The sequence below is a fragment of the Zonotrichia leucophrys genome, chromosome 3 (genome assembly GCF_028769735.1).
Source record: "Zonotrichia leucophrys gambelii isolate GWCS_2022_RI chromosome 3, RI_Zleu_2.0, whole genome shotgun sequence".
In the NCBI taxonomy this organism is placed as follows: Eukaryota; Metazoa; Chordata; class Aves; order Passeriformes; family Passerellidae; genus Zonotrichia; species Zonotrichia leucophrys.
The window spans coordinates 34843371-34853195 of NC_088172.1; positions in this window are offsets into that span (position 1 = coordinate 34843371).

Genomic DNA, 9825 nt, shown 5'->3' on the forward strand with positions numbered 1-9825 from the left:
TCCTATAATCCTGTTCTGCTAGGCATTAATAATCCTGCTGCAGCTGGTTTTAGTTCCCCCCACATTCAGGTGTCCATTCATCATCCTGTGTGCTCCTGCCAACATCCCAGAGGCAAGAGGGAAACAGAGCAGGTCAAACAGCAGAAAGCACTAAACTGTGATAGATCGACGAGAAGAGAAAGGTGAGAAAGGAGGGACTGGCTCAGTCTTTTAATGTGATTCCAGGATCCCTGCTGCTTGCAGCACACATATCCTACTGCATAATGCAAGTGGCCTCATACACCATATTAAGACCATATGAAATATCTGTTTGTAATTCACAGTCATACTTAAATCTTTGCCTAAATTATGGCCTCTTAAAAAGTGAGTAATAACCAAGCAGACACCAGGAGAAATATGTCTTAATTATTTTAGCTCATCCATAACCACTCTGGATCTCTCTGTGCCAGCTGCAGAGGCAATCATTTGGAAACTGCACTGTTCAATAACCTCTGCATATCTCTTTCCATTAAGATATGAAAGCCTAAGCTATCTACTTACGTCAGAGTCTAGGAGTCAATGCAACTTTAAATTGATGCTTAATATTCACAAATTCTTGTATTAGCATGCAAGAACATAAAATGTTGGGTTTCTTTTTCCCTTCTTTTTATTTATTATTTTAGGTTTCTTCTGAATGCAAACAGTGTCCTCACACAGGATGTAAATTATTATTACAATGAAAGCAGCCAGAAGGACAGAAGCTTGGAAATGATTTCTCCTCTGAGCAGTAGGAGATTGTTCGGGTCCTGCTGTTTTGAAAACCTTCTTCCCCCCACGCAGGCTACCCTGTGAAGAGAAAGCCGTTTGAATATTTTGGCAATCAGAGAAGTCCCCAACATAAATTATGGATACAGAAACTCAGAAGACATTCTAACAAATAGAATACTATGGAATCCATTTTCCAGCCACCATATGGTGTCAACAGAATGCCATTCTGTTTCTTTTGGGTAGCAGCTCATCATTAAAACAATAAACAGGCTGGGTTTTTTTAGGTGAGCAGGGAATCTACATTCATTATGTAGAAAAAATAACAAGTGATAAACTGGCCTATTGCTTTAACACTTTCTTTTGTTAGTGCATATACGTAGGTATTTTAGTTGTTTCTTTTTTCAAGCAAGAGGAGAGTCTGTCATTAAAGCTCAAAGGTTTTAATTTTGTGATATATTTTCAGAAATGGGAAAAGTTATTCAAAGCATCTTATTACATTGGATTTGTTGCAGGTAATTCACAAGTTTTTTTTTTTTTTTGAAAGCTGAATCTTGTCTCCTTCTTAGTAACACAGTCCTTGCATTTTCCTTGTATCCTGGAAGATTGCAATCATAGGTGAGATCAGTTTTGATTTTTGGTGTTCATTTATTGAAAAAAAAAAGAAAAAAAGGTGTGTGCCTTTTTTAGAAGAGTGCAACTACCTCCTAACCTGGCAAAGATTTTGTTTGGTTTAGCAGGTTTTCCCTCTTAATATCATCTGATGTAAACCAAACTATTTTCTTCCATTAGTGTAAGACTTGAAAAACAGATCAGTTTTCACCATAGTTCCATTGGACATTTTCTGCACCTTACATCTTTCTCCATTCTATCTAAACTAACCCTAAATTAAATTAGGTCAGTCTTTGCTTTTCGTCTATTGAAATTAATGCAGCTTTTCTTGAAGGGCTACCCTGAAAAAGCTCCAGAAAAACAATCTGTTCCTCTTTTTTCCAGGTCTTCTGTACTCACATCTTCTTTTGCCAGCTATCCTGCAGTCAGGACATGAATTGAATCTTTGAGCTTGAATTTTCAGCTTCATAATGACGATTGGCTCTAACAGAGTGCAAGGTCACAAACAGAACAATATGAATTTGCTGCAGATCCCATTTTCTGAACCGAATAAGTCAGTGGTCTGGACAGGTACCGGTGTATTATGATTAGAGTCAGAAATCTTTACACTTAATTTTGTCTTTCCTATGCCAAAGTAAACACACTTTGGGAGATCTCTTGACTCTTTCATTGGCTTTTTCAGGCTCTACATTTTCTACAATATTATCACATTTTATATATTAAAACAAACAAAAATAAAAGCAGAAATGGAATAAGTTGTATTTACAAGCTATCAAGACAATGACCATGAGTTAATTTACAATCATAGCAATTTGCCTCTGTGCAGAAAAGTACTTATTTGTCAACAGGCCCATGTGTCTTCTTCCTCCCTCATAAATATTGCTTTCTCCCTTCCCCAGGTGAGAGCAACAAATCATAAAGGATGCATAGCACCCTCTCAGCTGTTTCAAGTTAGTTTAACATGGTTTAAAATACACAAAAGTTTGTGTAATGATAAAAAAAACAGAATCTGTCTCTGTAGCTAAAGATCACACTCATAAAATCATCAAAATTCAAAAATCGACCATAAGAAATTAAAGATATAAGAATGAAGTCACCAAGTTTTGTGTTAATCCAGTGTTGTCCTGGTTTCAGCTGGGATAGTTAATTTTCTTCTCAGTAGGTGTTATGGTGCTGTATTTTGGGATTTAGTACGAGAATAAGTTTGACAACACATTGATGTAGATTTTGCTAAATAGTGCTCACCCAATGCCGAGGACTTTTCAGTTTCCCGTGCTCTGCCAGTGAGGAGGTTCACAGGAGCCTGTGAGGGAGCATGGCCAGGACAGCTGTCCCAAACTGGCCAAAGGGATATTCCATACCAAGGAACCTCATGCCTGGTGCATAAACTGTGGGGAGATGGCTGGGAGCTGCCAATCACTGCTCAGGGATGGGCTGGGCATTGGTCAATGTGTGGGGAGAAATTGTACTGAGCATCACTTGTTTGTTTCCCTTGGGTTTTATCTCTCTTCTTTTCTTTACAATGATAAAGATTATTATTATTATTATTATTATTATTATTATTATTATTATTATTATTATTATTATTATTATTATTATTATTATCTATTCATGTTATAGTATTATTAATATTAAACTATTATTATATAAAATATTAAAATAGTCATTAACTATAAAATGTGAAATTAATTAAAATATTATTATATTAAAATATAAGAAATAAAATAAAATTAATACTACTACTACTACTACTACTACTACTACTAATAATAATAATAATAATAATAATAATAATACTTTATTTCAACTAATAAGCTGCTCTTCTCTCAATCCACAAGGTTTTCCTTTGTTTTTTCAAGTCATCCTCCCCATCCAAGGCTGGGAGAGGATTAAGCAAGCAGTAATGTAGTTCTTAGTTTTTAGCTAGACTAAACCACTACAGGTATTTTACAAGATAGGAATGGAATAAACCTACTAAAGCATTCTCCCAAGACAAACTTTTCCTGTAATATTTTGTCCAGTACATTTTCCAATCCAGTTGTAAAAAGCTATTGACTATGTGTGATTTCTGTTAGGGGATCTATAATTAGCCCAGGATATATCACAGCCAGGAAATTTTTTTTTCTTTTTCTCAATGGGATATTTTTCCAAAAAATGAACTTCAGTAAGTTTTCATTGCTAGAGTAGATATTCCTATTTGTGTTGTTCTTGTTGATGTTGAATTTAGTCCATTATGTTTCTTTTTTTCCTTTTTTTTCCTTTCAAATATGAAAGCAAATAAGTGAAAAACAAAATCAAACATGCTAGTTATAAACACAAGACTTTTTATTCACTTTCTGAAATTCATACAACTCAGCTCTGCTTGTCTGGTCACAGTTGTCTTTCTTCTGTTTATGTCTGGCTGGATAAGTATAAATTAGAACTATGAATAGCTGTTGATATTTATTATTTCTATAACACTATCAGTATGAGTGAGATATTCTGACAGTTTTGTTTGGATTATATGCTGGCATACAGGAAGTACAGCAAGATTTCCCCTTGGGACATTCCCTGCTATTCGCTAGAGGTAGAGATAACATAGGGGAATTCTGGCAAAACAAGTGTGGCAATGAATGTATATAAGTATATATCCATTAGGGAATTAGAGGTGGCTAAGTTGGGAGCACTTGGAAGACTGATATATCAATCCAGTGTAAATCAAACCTTTGCTGAATTAATTTATTCCTTAAGAGCACAGATGCTAATGGTTAGTCCTTACACACTGTTAATCACTAACACCACACAGAGCTATTAGCCTTTGGTACCCATATCCTAAATCAGAGATGAGTGCACCCCACCACAGCTGTACACCATGGCTACAGCCACCGACGGGTGTGGCAGCTGAGATCAGACTCCAGAGCCACTTGCTTAGAGAAGGCAGGATTGAGTCAGATTTATCTTCTTTTACCCTGTGACATGGCTGCTATTGGCCCCCTCCCAAAAGAAGCAGTCTCATCTGTCTTATCTGCTCCTGACTGCTTATCTTGGTTTTTGGTATTGCCAGTCATCTTCCCTGTATTCAGTAGGATTATCAGCTTGCTATTATTTGAGCTTTCCTTCTTCTTTGTCTAGCAAATTATCATTGTTTGAATGATTCCTGTCAGAAGCTGCATTCATCTTCACTTGCCTTGGCTATTTCTACTTAAACGGTTATGCAAAATGTTTACATGTTGTATCTGACTGTCTGTGACATCACACTGCTACAAAATGCTTATAAAATCACAGAATGTTTTGAGTGGGAAGGGACCCTAAAGTGGGAAGGGACCCTAAAGATAATGTAATTCCAGTCCCCCTGTGCCATAGGCACAGACACCTTCCACCAGACAAGGCTGCTTATTACATATTTTAGTATATTTATGGTCCTGTTCAAAGGAAGCTAATATTGATTATGTTCTGATCAGACATCTGTTTCAGGAACAGATGTTTGATCCCTTCTCAAAGAAAGATGGAAAAAAGTATTAATTTCACAATCTGACCTAAGATTTCATATTCAAGACGTCTATCCCAAATTTACTTGCTCACTGAAAGTCGTGATTGAGGATTCTGAATTCTGTTCTGTAGTGAACAAGATTTATCTGGAACCAGTTGCTATCCATTAGCAGCAAAGAAAACCATCATGATTAGACTTTCTAAAAAGATAACTCAGGGAATAGAATAAAGTAACATGACTTGAACTCAGATCTTGTTCTTAATCACCTTCTAATTCTTTTATAGAACTGAGCAAACTTTGGAGCAGATGCAATTATTTTTTCAGCCACAATAACTGTATAACAAAGCTTCAAACACCTCAAGGCATGTCTTTTAGATGATGTACAAAGCTGTAAATATTGCTGTTAGTTTACCATTTCATATCTAATAAAAATCCCTGTGCCTTATCTGGCAATTTATGATGTAAAGAGAGAAGGAAAAGGGTCTTTATGTGGCTACTACACTCTTTAAATTAATTTTTATGGTGCTCTCAGAAAGTTATTGTTATCCATTCCACCAACAGAGAAATGAATCATGGATAATGGGTAAGCACCTTTGTACTGTTTACAGGGTTTCAGATTTTAAAGTTTACATCCTGGTAAGAGAGTACATCAATTTAATTAGGTGCTTTGAGTAATTTACCCAAGTAAGTTGTTTCATGATAAGTCCTTAGTTCTCAATCTTCTTCTGATTAAAAGGATGATTAATCTCCAGTTGCTTAAAAAGCCTTCAGCAACAAAGGATCCAAGCACAGGTTTTGCTGATGCTCCCTTTACCATTTATATTCTGAGCATGGGAAGTAGGTGGAGATGAACTGCCTGGCACTTTGTTTAGTTGGAATATATTCAGTATTCCATAATTGCAAAATTTCCTCATGTCATGCTTCAAGGGTGGGCAGTTTTATGTTATTCCCAGTTTTGATGATATGCCAGTTGGTACAGATCAGTGAGTTTTGGAGCACTGTAAAATTGGAGTTCATGGAACAAGTGGTTTTCATTTCAGTCCTTCCTTTGTCATAGTCTGCTGCTTTCTCCTTGGTTCTGAAGTTCGATCTTTACGTGAAATTGTAGCTCTGCCTTTTGTAACACACCGCACCATTACATAATCACTCCATTAATAATTGTGGATTTAAAGCCTCTGATCACTTTTGCTCTCCCTGGAGGAATAAACGCCAGCTACTTTTCAGCCCTCTACCCACTTTGTTTCTTAATGTTGGAATTTCTTTGCAATTTCAGCAGTGGTTTCCTGCTGCCCTAGAAGTAGGATTTGCAGCCTGTTGGGAAAGCAAAAATCACCACTCTGTGCTTGTGGAGATCATATGGACATCTTCCTCAAAGGTTTGTCAGGAGGGTGTCAGAAGGAGAGACACTTTCCCAAAGCTAACTTGGAGTCTGTCCTTACTTGAAACCTCTCCATGGTGGTGTGCTCCAGCCAAGTTTGCAGATCCCAGTGGTGTATTTGCACTCCTGAGGTCATGCTGCACCTCACACAAGTTGGTCAGTGCTGTATGTGGAACTCTGCAGCACAACCAACAAGGAATCTGCCTGTTCTATGAGATCTGATGCACTCCCACTGTGCTGGCCATGCTCAGCGTGGGAATGTAAATGATGCCCAGGAGGAGGAGGGATACCTCTCCCACTTTCTTCACAGTCAAATAGTACTAGCCAAAAGTTACAGTATTTGCATTTTAAAAGTGATGGCAGGAAGAATACAGCTAAAGCCTAAGCATCACCCTTATGTCACATTTCTCAGGGCTTTAAAAATGTATCGGAGGTTCCTCACTTCAGTTATAGTCAGGTTCAGTAACGTGAAGTCATAAAAGTTTATATTTTCATACACTGGCTAGACTGGCTCTTATTTCACACACTACATTTTAGCTGAACTACATTAACTTAACCCATGTTTGTGGCTGGCCATATTTTAGACTGCCTTTGGCATGCTACTTTACCAGACTTAAGTCAGCAGTGAATCACAAGCAAACTTTGGTCTGGTATTACTTAGCTTGCCCTCAGGTTTGTGGCATTGCTTAGAAATGTGTCTCAAAGAAAGTTGCCTAAAATGCTAGCCTGAGCAATTTTAACTTTTCTCTTTTGTATAACACTGCTGCAGGCTTACAGCAGTAATTACATCTAGCAGAAATACAGAAATATCTGCTGCCACACTCACTTTCTGCACAGGTGTGACAGTGGAAGGTCTGTGAATCTGTTTGGGATTCTGTAATATATTATTTATTTGGGGCCATTTAACCCTGTTGTTCACTGGGCATCTTCTCTCTCCTTTTAGCTCATTGTCCCTATTTCCTTGTGTCGCACAATATCCTTGGGACCTCCCTTCCCCCCTCTCTCCTTTTTCCTTACTCACTGTTTATTTTCCTCTACTGCTAAGCTTTCCCTTTGTGCTTTTCTGTTGCCTTCCCTGTCCTTGTTTTTGGTAGCACAGTTAACATACACCAAATATTTTCATAATGAAAAACTATGCGACAGAATGCCTCTTACCCCAGTTACCTCCATTAACTACAGAAAGAGAAGTAAGAATTTTCCAGGCCACAAACCTGAAGACTGTTTCAAAATAGTCTGTATTTTCCTTATCTAATCCAGAAGATAGTGCAGCTCTTGGAGAGAGAGAACTGTGATTTTAGAACACAGCGAGTGTAATGATGATGTAACATCTCTGCTAAGCTTTGCCAAACAATCCCTCATTACATTTTCCTCTCATTTACTGTGTTTATCGTGGCATGCAGAGCATGGCAGAGGATTTGCCTGATTTAACACCAGCAAGTCCAGTGGGATCAAAACATTGCTATCCAATATTTTGTTAGTTTCAAGCAGGTCAGGGAGAGTTAAACTACCTGAGCAGTTTCTTCCATGGCCTCAGTTTGGACTGTCTCCTGTAAAGGAAACCTACACAGAATTGCCTTTGATTAACAGAGCTTCTCAGAAAATTTCCTGCTTTCTGTACTTCAGCTGAGCACATATTTGCTAGGATGTATACAGAACCGATTTTACATTAATCCAATACTTAATACTACTCCAATACTACTCCTTTATTTGTCTCAATAAAGGAAGTAGAAATATAAAAGCCAGCATTCATTCTTCTGCATTAAGGTATACTGCAGTAACAAAATCAAGGATTCACAGGACAATTAGGCTTGGAAGAGGCATTCTGGACAGCAACTCTTAGCTCAGAACAAATTGGTTTGGGTTTTGTATTGAAAACCCACAAGGGCAAACTCTGCACAGCCTCTCTGGGCAACCTGCCCCACTACAGGACAGTGATTAAAAGAGGTAAAAAAGGCAGATAATATAAAAAAGTTCTTATATCAAATTTGGGCTTCTTAGAGTTATGTTTGTTCTCTCCCATCCTCATATCATGCTGCAATGTGACAAGCTTGGCTCCATCTTTGCATTTTTTTCCACAGATGCCGTCCAACTCCAGAATAGATAAATACAAGATCTTCCCTCCCAAATGCAGCTCTTTTGAACTTTTCTCTTACTCATCTTTTCCATATTATTGTTGTCATTAATATTTTTCTAGACTTCAGACTCTTGATTTTAAAATTGTTTTCTTCTCTTTTATGACGAGTCAACTCTTCATAGCAAACTCTTCTCATTTCAAAAATCTCTCATATGAAAGAGAAAACAGTATTGTAAAGAATTTTTTGATGTTATAATTTTTTTTTAAAAAGTCATGTCAGAGCTTACTTTTCTCCTCACCAATTGTCATAGTTCCTCTTCACTGATGGATAAATAGTATGGGGAAAAGTTTCTCTCCCTTCAAATCTTTCTGCCAATCCTGTCCTTCTCAAAATTGCACAGATGAAGAAGAAATCAAACAAGCGCTGTTTTCAAGTGGATTATTGAAAATTTTAGTGATCACTGCAGATGTGGCAAAAGTAAAACCTTGTCCAAAGGGCCATGTAAATGTTTAGACCCTTTTTGGTTGTGTTAGTGGAACCTCTAGGTACTGTCTATACTATTGACATTCAGAAGAAGCTATAAAAAAATTCATTTTCTTCAATACTATTTTTTTCTGATCTGTTTTCCAATCTTCAGTTTTCAAGGTAAAGGGCACCTAGACATAGCACTCATTATTTTCTCTTTATAATGTTGCTTTTACAGAATCAATGGGCTTTCTACCAACTCTGGTCATCAGCTAAAAAAAGTTCACCAGTTCTGATGCATTTTCTAGCTCTTTCTAGCAGGTCCATGTCTTTATATAGCATTGGCACTTTCACTTATCCAAAGCATATCTGTCACCAGTTTTATTCTCCCCATCTTCAGTGATTTATATTTAGCACTGATTCAGATTTAGGCTGTGTTTCCTACTCCTCTATTCAGTTATAGTTATGCTCTTCGCTGGCAGTGCCAGGTATTAAAACACTCTTCCTAGTATTCTTACCACTTTATGTAGAGTATCTCTTTTGCACAGGAAGCCTCTAAAAGATTTCTCTTAATCTGCTGCTTTCCAAAGGGAGTGATGAAATGCCTGGTTTTAGTCAATCCAGCCTGACAGGATCCAGTGTGAAATCAAATATCCTGAATATGTCTTGCCACTAAGAACTCATATCCAACTTGTAGACAAAATGAGGACAGCAAACGGATGTCCAAAATATTGTCATACTCATTTAAGGAAAAAAACCATCCCACCATAATGCAGCTTTTCAGTGTTACCATTTAAGAATAAAGCTTTTCTGAAGCTCCCCAGGCTTCTTTCCATTCCTACCACAAATATCAGTTAGTTCACTTGCATGGTCCCAGCATCTCTCCAGTGATATACAGAACTGTAGGAACTGGAAATCATTTTTCATTTCTAGTAATAGTGCTTGGTTCAGTTTTTCTGACAGTACTGTTTCACACTTAATTGGAATAGATTTTTTTTTATATCAAACTGATAAAGAAATATTTTTGTAGTCTTAGTATCATGCTTTAGAAATATTTTTATTTTGCTCTGTATTTTATGTAC